At 40.3% G+C, this 11,668-nt stretch overlaps 1 non-coding gene across 1 annotated transcript; it reads right to left on the bottom strand.

Moving 5' to 3' along the window:
- Positions 1-3,286: 3,286 nt before the first annotated feature.
- On the bottom strand, positions 3,287-3,394 carry LOC130984043 (small nucleolar RNA R71). Its single transcript, XR_009088003.1, has one exon. It is a non-coding gene; the product is annotated as a small nucleolar RNA R71 (small nucleolar RNA).
- Between the last annotated feature and the right edge of the window lie 8,274 nt (positions 3,395-11,668).

Raw genomic sequence — 11,668 nt, 5'->3', positions numbered from 1 at the left:
TATGCTTATGTATTTTCAACGGTGGAGTTTCTACACACCATAGATTAAGGTGTGGAGCTCTGCTGTACCTCGAGTATTAATGCAATTACTATTGTTCTTTCATTCAAATTCCGCTTGTTCTTTATCCAAGATATCACTTGTTCTTCAACATGATGAAGGTGATGATTGACGCCCATCACCATTCTCACTCATGAACAAAGTGACTGACAACCACTCTTGTTCTACAAGCATTTGAGGCTTGGTGAATATCTCTTGGATTCCTGATTGCACGATGCATGGTTGATCGCCTGACAACCGAGTGCTCGCCTGACAAACGAGCCAACCATTCCGTGAGATCAGAGTCTTCGTGGTATAGGCAAGAACTGATGGCAGCATTCAAGAGAATCCGGAAGGTCTAACCTTGTCTGTGGTATTCTGAGTAGGATTCAATGATTGAATGACTGTGACGTGCTTCAAACCTGTAACCTACTGGGCGTTAGTGACAGACGCAAAAGAGTTATTCTATTCTGGTAGGGAGGGAACCACACCGGTGATTGGCAGCACTGTGACAGAGTGTGTGCATTAGCTTTCACTGCGAGGATGGGAGGTAGCTGCTGACAACAGTGAGACCCTATACGAGCTTGCCATGGAAAGGAGTAAGAAGGGTTGGATGAAGACAGTAGGAAAGCAGAGAGACGGAAGGGAAGGCATCTTCATGCGCTTATCTGAAGTTCCTACCAATGAATTACATAAGTATCACTATCTTTATCTTTTATGTTATTTTCGTTCATCACCATATATATCTGAGTTTGCCTGACTAAGATTTACAAGATGACCATAGCTTGCTTCAATACTAACAATCTCCGTGGGATCGACCCTTACTCACGTAAGGTTTATTACTTGGACGACCCAGTGCACTTGCTGGTTAGTTGTGCGAAGTTGTGTAATGCCATGGTATTAAGCGCACCAAGTTTTTGGAGCCAGTACCAGGGATTATGAGAGTTGTGAAAAAGTATAGTTCACAATTTCGCGCACCAAGTTTTTGGCGCCGTTGCCGGGGATTGTTCTAGTTTTGAACAAGCCTTTGGTAACATCAGTGCCAAGATCCGGCAACAACATCAAATTTTTGGTGTTATTGCCCGGGATTGTTCAGGCTGGACAACTGACGGTTCATCTTGTTGCTTAGATTAGGTATTTTTTTTTTCGAAATTCTTGAAGATGAATTCTAGAGTTTCATGATGATTTGTTGAAATCTGGCTGGCTGAGAAGCCATGTCTAATCTGATTGGACCGAGGTTTCAACTTATCACCACAAGAGCTTGTTGATTTCGTATCAATCTTGCTTTTGGAGCAGTGATTTGCTAAGGCTTGGCTGACCTTTGGTCATGTCTAGTGTTTTGGACCGAAGCTTTCTTTGGAAGCTTGGCTGGCTGTGAAGCCATGTCTAATTCCTGGACCGGAGTCTTAGACTAGCATTGCACTGATTCCTGGAATTCTCATTAAGAATTTTGATACCTTCTTTTTCCACTTAATTTTCGAAAAACACAAAAAAATTAAAAAAAATCATAAAATTCAAAAATATTTCTTGTTTGAGTCTAGTGTCTCATCCTAAGTTTGGTGTCAATTGCATGCATTCATATGTCTTAGTGATCTTCAAGATGTTCTTGATGATTCACTTGCTCTGATCTTTGAATTCTATTGACTTGAGTATTTTGTGTGTCTCATATGCATTTTCAGTTCATTAGTGTCAGTAGTATACAAACTGCTAAGTTTGGTGTCTTGCATGCATTGTTATTTGATTCTTGTTGCATTTTAATTATTAAAAATCCAAAAATATTTTTAATTTGTGTCTTTTCAAGTCAATGATACAAGGGATTGAAGATTCAGAACACACTGCAGAGGAATTATACAGAAAAAGCTGAGCATTCAAAAATGCCCAGTGAAGAAGGCAGACTGGCGTTTAAACGCCAGCCAGGGCACCTGGTTGGGCGTTTAACGCCCAAAGAGGTAGCATTTTGGGCGTTAAACGCCAGAATGTATACCATTTTGGGCGTTTAACGCCAGGATGGTGCTAGGGGGAAGATTTTGTTTTCAAATCAATTTTTTTCAAGTTTTTCAAAATCAAATCTTTTTCAAATCAAATCTTTTCACTCAAGTGTTTTCAAAATTAATTTCTTTCCTTTCAAAGATACTTACTAACAATTAATGATTTGATTGAACATTTTTTGCCTTTTCTGTTAAGGAAGGTTTTATGTTTGAATCATATCTTTTCTTGTTAGGCAAGTCACTAATTTTCCAAATCAAATCTTTTAAAATAATTTTCAAAACATATCTTTTAAAATGGTTTTCAAATCATATCTTCTCAATCACATCTTTTTAAGACATAACCTTTCAATCATATTTTTTTTATCATATCTTTTTCAAATTAGTTTTCAATAAAATCTTTTTAGTTTCTAATTTCAAAATCTTTTTCAAAAATCACTTGATTTCTCTTCCACTTTCAATTTTCGAAAATTATCAATCAAATTTTCAAAATGTTTTCAAAATCTTTTAATTGAATTTTCGAAAATCCTCTTCCCTCCTTCTCACATCCTTCTATTTATGGAGTACCACTCCTTCTAAATGCACAATTCGAACCTTATCTAATTAAAGTTCGAATTCTTCTTCTCCTTCTTCTTTCTATTTCTCTTTTCCTCTGACATTTCAAGGAATCTCTATACTGTGACATAGAGGATTCCACATTTTCTTTTTCTCTTCTCTTTCATATGAACAGGAGCAGAGACAAAGGCATTCTTGTTGAAGCTAATCCTGAACCTGAAAGGACCTTGAAGAGAAAGCTAAGAGAAGCTAAAGCACAACTCTCTTTAGAGGACCTGACCGAATTCTTCAAAGAAGAAGAACACATGGCAGCCGAAAACAACAACAATGCCAACAATGCAAGGAAGGTGCTGGGTGACTTCACTGCACCTACTCCTGATTTCTATGGGAGAAGCATCTCTATCCCTGCCATTGGAGCAAACAACTTTGAGCTTAAGCCTCAATTAGTTTCTCTAATGCAACAGAATTGCAAGTTCCATGGACTTCCAATGGAAGATCCTCATCAGTTCTTAGCTGAATTCTTGCAAATCTGTGACACAGTCAAGACTAATGGGGTTGACCCTGAGGTCTACAGACTGATGCTATTCCCTTTTGCTGTAAGAGACAGAGCTAGAATATGGTTGGATTCTCAACCTAAAGAAAGCCTGGACTCTTGGGAAAAGCTAGTCAATGCCTTCTTGGCAAAGTTCTTTCCACCACAAAGATGGAGTAAGCTTAGAGTGGAAGTCCAAACCTTCAGACAGAAGGATGGAGAATCCCTCTATGAAGCTTGGGAAAGATACAAACAATTAATCAGAAGATGTCCTTCAGACATGCTTTCTGAATGGAGCATCATATGTATTTTCTATGATGGTCTCTCTGAACTATCTAAGATGTCCTTGGATAGCTCTGCTGGAGGATCTCTTCATCTGAAGAAGACGCCTGCAGAAGCTCAAGAATTGATTGAAATGGTTGCAAATAACCAATTCATGTACACTTCTGAAAGGAATCCTGTGAACAATGGGACTAGTCAGAAGAAAGGAGTTCTTGAGATTGACACTCTGAATGCCATATTGGCTCAGAACAAGATATTGACTCAACAAGTCAATTTGATTTCTCAAAGTCTGTCTGGAATGCAAAATGCACCAAACAGTACAAAGGATGCTTCATCCGAGGAAGAAGCTTATGATCCTGAGAACCCTTCCATGGAAGAGGTGAATTACCTAGGAGAACCCTATGGAAATACCTACAATTCTTCATGGAGAAATCACCCAAATCTCTCATGGAAGAATCAGAGAGACCTCAACAAGGTTTCAATAACAATAATGGTGGAAGAAACAGGTTTAGCAATGGCAAGCCTTTTCCATCATCTTCTCAGCAACAGACAGAGAGTTCTAAGCAGAATACTTCTGACTTAGCAACAATGGTCTCTGATCTAAAAGACCACTCAAAGTTTCATGAATGAAACAAGGTCCTCCATCAGAAATTTGAAAGGACAAGTGGGTCAGCTGAGCAGAAAGTTACTGAACTCCCTCCTAGTACTCTCCCAAGTAATACAGAAGAAAATCCAAAAGGAGTGCAAGGCCATCAACATGGCCGAATATGGAGAGGAAAGAGAGGAAGAAGACGCCACTGAGAAAGACCCCAGTGGGCGTGCACCACTCTCCTCTGAGTTCCTCAATGAGGAACCTTGGGAATCTGAGGCTCAAAATGAGACCATAGAGATTCCATTGGACTTACTTCTGCCATTCATGAGCTCTGATGAGTATTCTTCCTCTGAAGAGGATGAGTATGTTACTGAAGAGCAAGTTGCTAAATACCTTGGAGCAATCATGAAACTAAATGACAAGTTATTTGGAAATGAGACTTGGGAGGATGAACCTCCCTTGCTCACCAAAGAACTGGATGACTTGTCTAGGCAGAAACTGCCTCAAAAGAGGCAGGATCCTGGGAAGTTTTCTATACCTTGTACCATAGGCACCATGACCTTCAAGAAGGCCTTGTGTGACTTAGGGTCAAGTGTGAACCTCATGCCCCTCTCTGTAATGGAGAAATTAGGGATCTTAGAGGTGCAAGCTGCAAGAATCTCATTAGAGATGGCAGACAACTCAAGAAAACAAGCCCATGGACTTGTAGAGGATGTTCTGGTTAAAGTTGAAGACCAGTACATTCCTACTGATTTCATAGTCCTAGAGACTGGGAAGTGCATGGATGAATCCATCATCCTTGGCAGACCCTTCCTAGCCACAGCAAAGGCTGTGATTGATGTTGACAGAGGAGAGTCAATTATTCAAGTGAATGAAAAATCCTTGGTGTTTAAGGCCCAAGGATATCCCTCTGTCATCATGGAGAGGAAGCATGAAGAGCTCCTCTCAAAACAGAGCCAAACAGAGCCCCCACAGTCAAACTCTAAGTTTGGTGTTGGGAGGCTACAACCAAACTCTAAGTTTGGTGTTGAAACCCCACATTCAAACTCTAAGTTTGGTGTTGGGAGGTTTCAACACGGTTCTGAGCATTTCTGAGGCTCCATGAGAGCCCTCTGTCAAGCTAATGACATTAAAGAAGCGCTTGTTGGGAGGCAACCCAATGTTTTATAATTAATTATTTTCTTTTGTTATTTTATCTTTTTTGTAGGTTGATGATCATAAGAAGTCACAAAAACAATGAAAAAAGCAAAAACAAAATGAAAAACAGGAAGAAAAACAGCACACCCTGGAGGAGAAGAAGCTGGCGTTCAAACGCCAGTAATGCTAGCTGTTGGGCGTTTAACGCCCAGTCTGGCACCATTCTGGGCGTTTAACGCCAGAAAGGGGCACCAGACTGGCGTTAAACGCCAGTAAAAGGCAAGAACCTGGCGTTAAACGCCAGGAATGGGCACCAGCCCAGCGTTTAACGCCAGAAATGGCTCAAAACGTGATTTTGAGCAACATTTGGTGCAGGGATGATTTTTCCTTGACACTACAGGATCTGTGGACCCCACAGGACCTTACAATCACTCTCTCTCTTCTTCCCCCATTCACCAATAAAACCCCACCAACCTCACCCTTCAAATTCAAACCACTTTCCCTCCCAAACCCACCCATAATGGCCGAACCTTTACCCCCCTCTCTCCTATAAATACCCTTCTTCAACTCTTCATTTTCACACAACCTAAACCCCCTTTCTTACCCTTCTTGGCCGAACACACTACCATCTCCCTTCTTCCTCATTTCTTCTTCTTCTACTCTCTTCTTTCTTCTTTTGCTCGAGGACGAGCAAACATTTTAAGTTTGGTGTGGTAAAAGCGTTGCTTTTTGTTTTTCCATAACCATTTATGGCATCCAAGGCCGGAGAAACCTCTAAAAAGAGGAAAGGAAGGCAAAAGCTTCCACCTCCGAGTCATGGGAGATGGATAGATTCCTCTCAAGGGTGCATCAAGACCACTTCTATGAAGTTGTGGCCTTGAAGAAGGTGATCTCCGAGGTCCCCTTTTCACTCAAAAAGGGTGAATATCCGGAGATCCGCCATGAGATCCGAAGAAGAGGTTGGGAAGTTCTACCAACCCCATTCAACAAGTCGGAATCTTGATGGTTCAAGAGTTCTATGCCAACGCATGGATCACAAAGAACCATGACCAAAGTGTGAACCCGAATCCAAGAATTATCTCACTATGGTTCGGGGAATACTTGGATTTAGTCCGGAGAGTGTGAGGGTGGCGTTCAACTTGCCTATGATGCAAGGAGATGAGCATCCTTACACTAGAAGGTCACTTTGATCAAAGGTTGACCAAGTCCTCACAGTCATATGTGAAGAGGGCGCACAATGGAAGCAAGATTCAAGAGGAAAGCCGGTCCAATTGAGAAGGCATGACCTCAAGCCCGTGGCTAGAGGATGGTTAGAGTTCATACAACGCTCAATCATCCCCACTAGCAACCGTCCGAAGTTACCATAGACCGGCCATCATGATCCATATATCATTTGGAGAAGAAATAGAGGTTCATGAGGTTATAGCCCAAGAACTCTATAAGGTGGCGGACAAGACCTCCACCTTGGCAAGGTTAGCCTTTCCTCATCTCATTTGTCACCTCTGTTATTCAGTTGGAGTTGACATAGAGGGAGACATTCCCATTGATGAGGACAAGCCCATCACCAAGAAAGGATGGAGTACACAAGAGATCTCACTCATCATGAGATCCCTGAGATTCCTCAAGGGATGAATTTTCCTCCACAAAACTATTGGGAGCAACTAAACACCTCCCTAGGAGAACTAAGTTCCAACATGGGACAACTGAGGGTGGAGCATCAAGAACACTCCATCATCCTTCATGAAATTAGAAAAGATCAAAGAATCATGAGGGAGGAGCAACAAAGACAAGGAGAGACATTGAGGAGCTCAAGCACTCCATAGGATCTTCAAGAGCAAGAAAGAGCCGCCATCACTAAGGTGGACCCGTTCTTTGATTTCCTTGTTATTGTTCTTCTTTTTTTTCGAATTTTAATGCTTATGTTTATCCATGTTTGTGTCTTATGATCATTAGTGTCTTAGTGTCTATGCCTTAAAGTTATGAATGTCCTATGAATCCATCACCTTTCTTCAATAAAAACGTGCCTAATTGATAAAAGAAAGAATTGCATGAATTTTGAATTTTATAACAGTTTAATTATTTTGATGTGGTGGCAATATTTTTGTTCTCTGAATGTATGCTTAAACAGTGCATATGTCTTTTGAATTTGTGGTTCATGAATGTTGGCCCTTAAAGAATGATGAAAAAGGAGACATGTTACTGAGGATCTGAAAAATCAATAAATGATTCTTGAAGCAAGAAAAAGCATTTCAAAAAAAAAAAAAAAACCGAAAAAAAAAACGAAAAAAAAAGAGAAAGGAATAAGAGTTGTGATCAAGGCAATAAGAGTGTGCTTAAGAACCCTGGATACCTCTAATTGGGGACTTTAGCAAAGCTGAGTCACAATCTGAAAAGGTTCACCCAATTATGTGTCTGTGGCATGTATGTATCCGGTGGTAATACTGGAAGACAGAGTGCTTTGGGCCACAGCCAAGACTCAATAGCTATGTTCAAGAATCATCATACTTTACTAAGAGAATCATTATCACTATCTGGATTTCTAAGTTCCTAAAGAAGCCAACCATTCTGGATTTCAAAGGATATAGTGAGATGCCAAAACTGTTCGGGCAAAAAGTTAAAAGCCCCGCTCATCTGATTAGTACTGATCTTCACAGATGTTTTTGGAATTCATGCATATTCTCTTCTTTTTATCTTATTTGATTTTCAGTTTGCTTGAGGACAAGCAACAATTTAAGTTTGGTGTTGTGATGAGCGGATAATTTGTATACTTTTGGCATTATTTTTAGTATGTTTTTGATATGATATAGTTAGTTTTTAGTATATTTTATTAGTTTTTAATTAAAATTCACTTTTCTGGACTTTACTATGAGTTTGTGTGTTTTTCTGTGATTTCAGGTATTTTCTGGCTGAAATTGAGGGACCTGAGCAAAAATCTGATTCTGAGACCAAAAAGGACTGCAGATGCTGTTGGATTCTGACCTCCCTGCATTCGAAGCGGATTTTCTGGAGCTACAAAGCCCAATTGGCGCGCTCTCAACGGCGTTGGAAAGTAGACATCCTGGGCTTTCCAGCATAATAATAGTCCATACTTTGCCCAAGATTTGATGGCCCAAACCGGCGTTCAAAGTCCCTCAAGGAATCCCAGCGTTAAACGCTGGAACTGGCACCCAAATGGAGTTAAACGCCCAAACTGGCACCAAAGCTGGCGTTTAACTCCAAAAGTCTCTACACGAAATTGCTTCATTGCTCAGCCCAAGCACACACCAAGTGGGCCCGGAAGAGGATTTTTATGTCATTTACTCATTTCTGTACACCTAGGCTACTAGTTTCTTATAAGTAGGACCTTTTACTATTGTATAGAAATCTTTTGATCACTTTTAGATCTCTAGATCATCTTTGGACATTTTAGTTCTTAGATCATTGGGAGGCTGGCCATTCGGCCATGCCTAGACCTTATGCTTATGTATTTTCAACGGTGGAGTTTCTACACACCATAGATTAAGGTGTGGAGCTCTGCTGTACCTCGAGTATTAATGCAATTACTATTGTTCTTTCTTCAAATTCCGCTTGTTCTTTATCCAAGATATCACTTGTTCTTCAACATGATGAAGGTGATGATTGACGCCCATCACCATTCTCACTCATGAACAAAGTGACTGACACCACTCTTGTTCCTACAGCATTTGAGGCTTGGTGAATATCTCTTGGATTCCTGATTGCACGATGCATGGTTGATCGCCTGACAACCGAGTGCTCCGCCTGACAAACGAGCCAACCATTCCGTGAGATCAGAGTCTTCGTGGTATAGGCAAGAACTGATGGCAGCATTCAAGAATTCGGAAGGTCTAACCTTGTCTGTGGTATTCTGAGTAGGATTCAATGATTGAATGACTGTGACGTGCTTCAAACCTTTAACCTACTGGGCTTAGTGGACAGACGCAAAAGATTATTCTATTCTGGTAGGGGAGGGAACCACACCGGTGGATTGGCAGCACTGTGACAGAGTGTGTGCATTAGCTTTCACTGCGAGGATGGGAGGTAGCTGCTGACAACAGTGAGACCCTATACGAGCTTTGCCATGGAAAGATTAAGAAGGGTTGGATGAAGACAGTAGGAAAGCAGAGAGACAGAAGGGAAGGCATCTTCATGCGCTTATCTGAAGTTCCTACCAAATGAATTACATAAGTATCACTATCTTTATCTTTTATGTTATTTTCGTTCATCACCATATATATCTGAGTTTGCCTGACTAAGATTTACAAGATGACCATAGCTTGCTTCAATACTAACAATCTCCGTGGGATCGACCCTTACTCACGTAAGGTTTATTACTTGGACGACCCAGTGCACTTGCTGGTTAGTTGTGCGAAGTTGTGTAATGCCATGGTATTAAGCGCACCAAGTTTTTGGAGCCAGTACCAGGGATTATGAGAGTTGTGAAAAAGTATAGTTCACAATTTCGCGCACCATTAGGCAAGTCATTAATTTTTAAAATCAAATCTTTTTAAATTGTTTTTCAAATCATACCTTCTCAATCACACCTTTTTAAAACCATAACTTTTCAATCATATCTTTTTAATCACATCTTTTTCAAAATAGTTTTCAATCAAATCTTTTTGATTTCTAATTTCAAAATCTTTTTCAAAAATCACTTGATTTCTTTTCCACTCTTGGTTTTCGAAAATCAATTAGTATTTTTCAAAAATGTTTTTAAAATCTTTTACTTAATTTTCGAAAATTTCTTCCCCTCTTCTCACATCCTTCTATTTATGGACTAACACTATTCCTCAATGAACAATTCGAACTCCATCTCTCTTGATAAGTTCGAATTCTTCTACTTCTTCCTTCTATTTTTCTTTTCGTCTGACACCTCAAGGAATCTCTATACTGTGACATAGAGGATTCCATATTTTCTTGTTCTCTTCTCTTTCATATGAGCAGGAGCAAAGACAAAAGCATTCTTGTTGAGGCTGATCCTGAACCTGAAAGGACCTTGAAGCGAAAGCTAAGGCACAATTCTCTGTAGAGGACCTAACAGAAATCTTCAAAGAAGAAGAACCCATGGCAGCCGAAAACAACAACAATGGCAACAATGCAAGGAAGGTGCTGGGTGACTTTACTGCACCTACTCCCGACTTCTATGGGAGAAGCATCTCTATCCCTGCCATTGGAGCAAACAACTTTGAGCTTAAGCCTCAATTAGTTCTCTAATGCAACAGAATTGTAAGTTCCATGGACTTCCATTGGAAGATCCTCATCAGTTTTTAGCTGAATTCTTGCAAATCTGTGACACTGTCAAGACTAATGGGGTTGACCCTGAGGTCTACAGACTTATGCTATTCCCTTTTACTGTAAGAGACAGAGCTAGGATATGGTTGGACTCACAACCTAAAGAAAGCCTAAACTCTTGGAAAAAGCTAGTCAATGCCTTCTTGGCAAAGTTCTTTCCACCTCAAAAATTGAGTAAGCTTAGAGTGGGAGTCCAAACCTTCAGACAGAAGGAAGGAGAATCCCTCTATGAAGCTTGGGAAAGATACAAACAATTAATCAGAAAGTGTCCCTCTGACATGCTTTCTGAATGGAGCATCATAGGTATTTTCTATAATGGTCTATCTGAACTGTCCAAGATGTCTTTGGATAGCTCTGCTGGAGGATCTCTTCATCTGAAGAAGATGCCTACAGAAGCTCAAGAACTAATTGAAATGGTTGCAAATAACCAATTCATGTACACTTCTGAAAGGAATCCTGTGAACAATGGGACGAATCAGAAGAAAGGAGTTCTTGAGATTGATACTCTGAATGCCATATTGGCTCAGAACAAAATATTGACTCAGCAAGTCAATTTGATTTCTCAAAGTCTGTCTAGAATGCAAGCTGCACCAGGCAATACTAAGGATGCTTCATCTGAAGAAGAAGCTTATGATCTTGAGAACCCTTCAATGGAAGAGGTGAATTACATGGGAGAACCCTATGGAAACACCTATAATTCTTCATGGAGAAATCATCCAAATCTCTCATGGAAGGATCAACAAAGACCTTAACAAGGTTTCAACAACAATAATGGTGGAAGAAACAGGTTTAGCAATGGCAAGCCTTTTCCATCATCTTCTCAGCAACAGACAGAGAATTCTAAGCAGAGCCACTCTGACTTAGCAATCATGGTCTCTGATCTAATCAAAACCACTCAAAGTTTCATGACTGAAACAAGGTCCTCCATTAGGAACTTGGAGGCACAAGTGGGACAGTTGAGCAAGAAAATTACTGAACTCCTGGTGCACGAAATTGTGATCAATACTTTTCAAAACATAAACAATCCCTAGTAATGGCTCCAAAGACTTGGTGCTCAATACCATGGCATAAACACAACTTCGCACAACTAAACCAGCAAGTGCACTGGGTCGTCCAAGTAATAAACCTTACGTGAGTAAGGGTCGATCCCACGGAGATTGTTAGTATTGAAGCAAGCTATGGTCATCTTGTAAATCTTAGTCAGGCAAACTCAGATATATATGGTGATGAACGAAAATAACATAAAAGATAAAGATAGTG

The sequence above is a fragment of the Arachis stenosperma genome, chromosome 5 (assembly GCF_014773155.1).
Source record: "Arachis stenosperma cultivar V10309 chromosome 5, arast.V10309.gnm1.PFL2, whole genome shotgun sequence".
Taxonomy (NCBI): Eukaryota; Viridiplantae; Streptophyta; class Magnoliopsida; order Fabales; family Fabaceae; genus Arachis; species Arachis stenosperma.
This window is presented reverse-complemented; position numbering and strand designations above follow the sequence as displayed.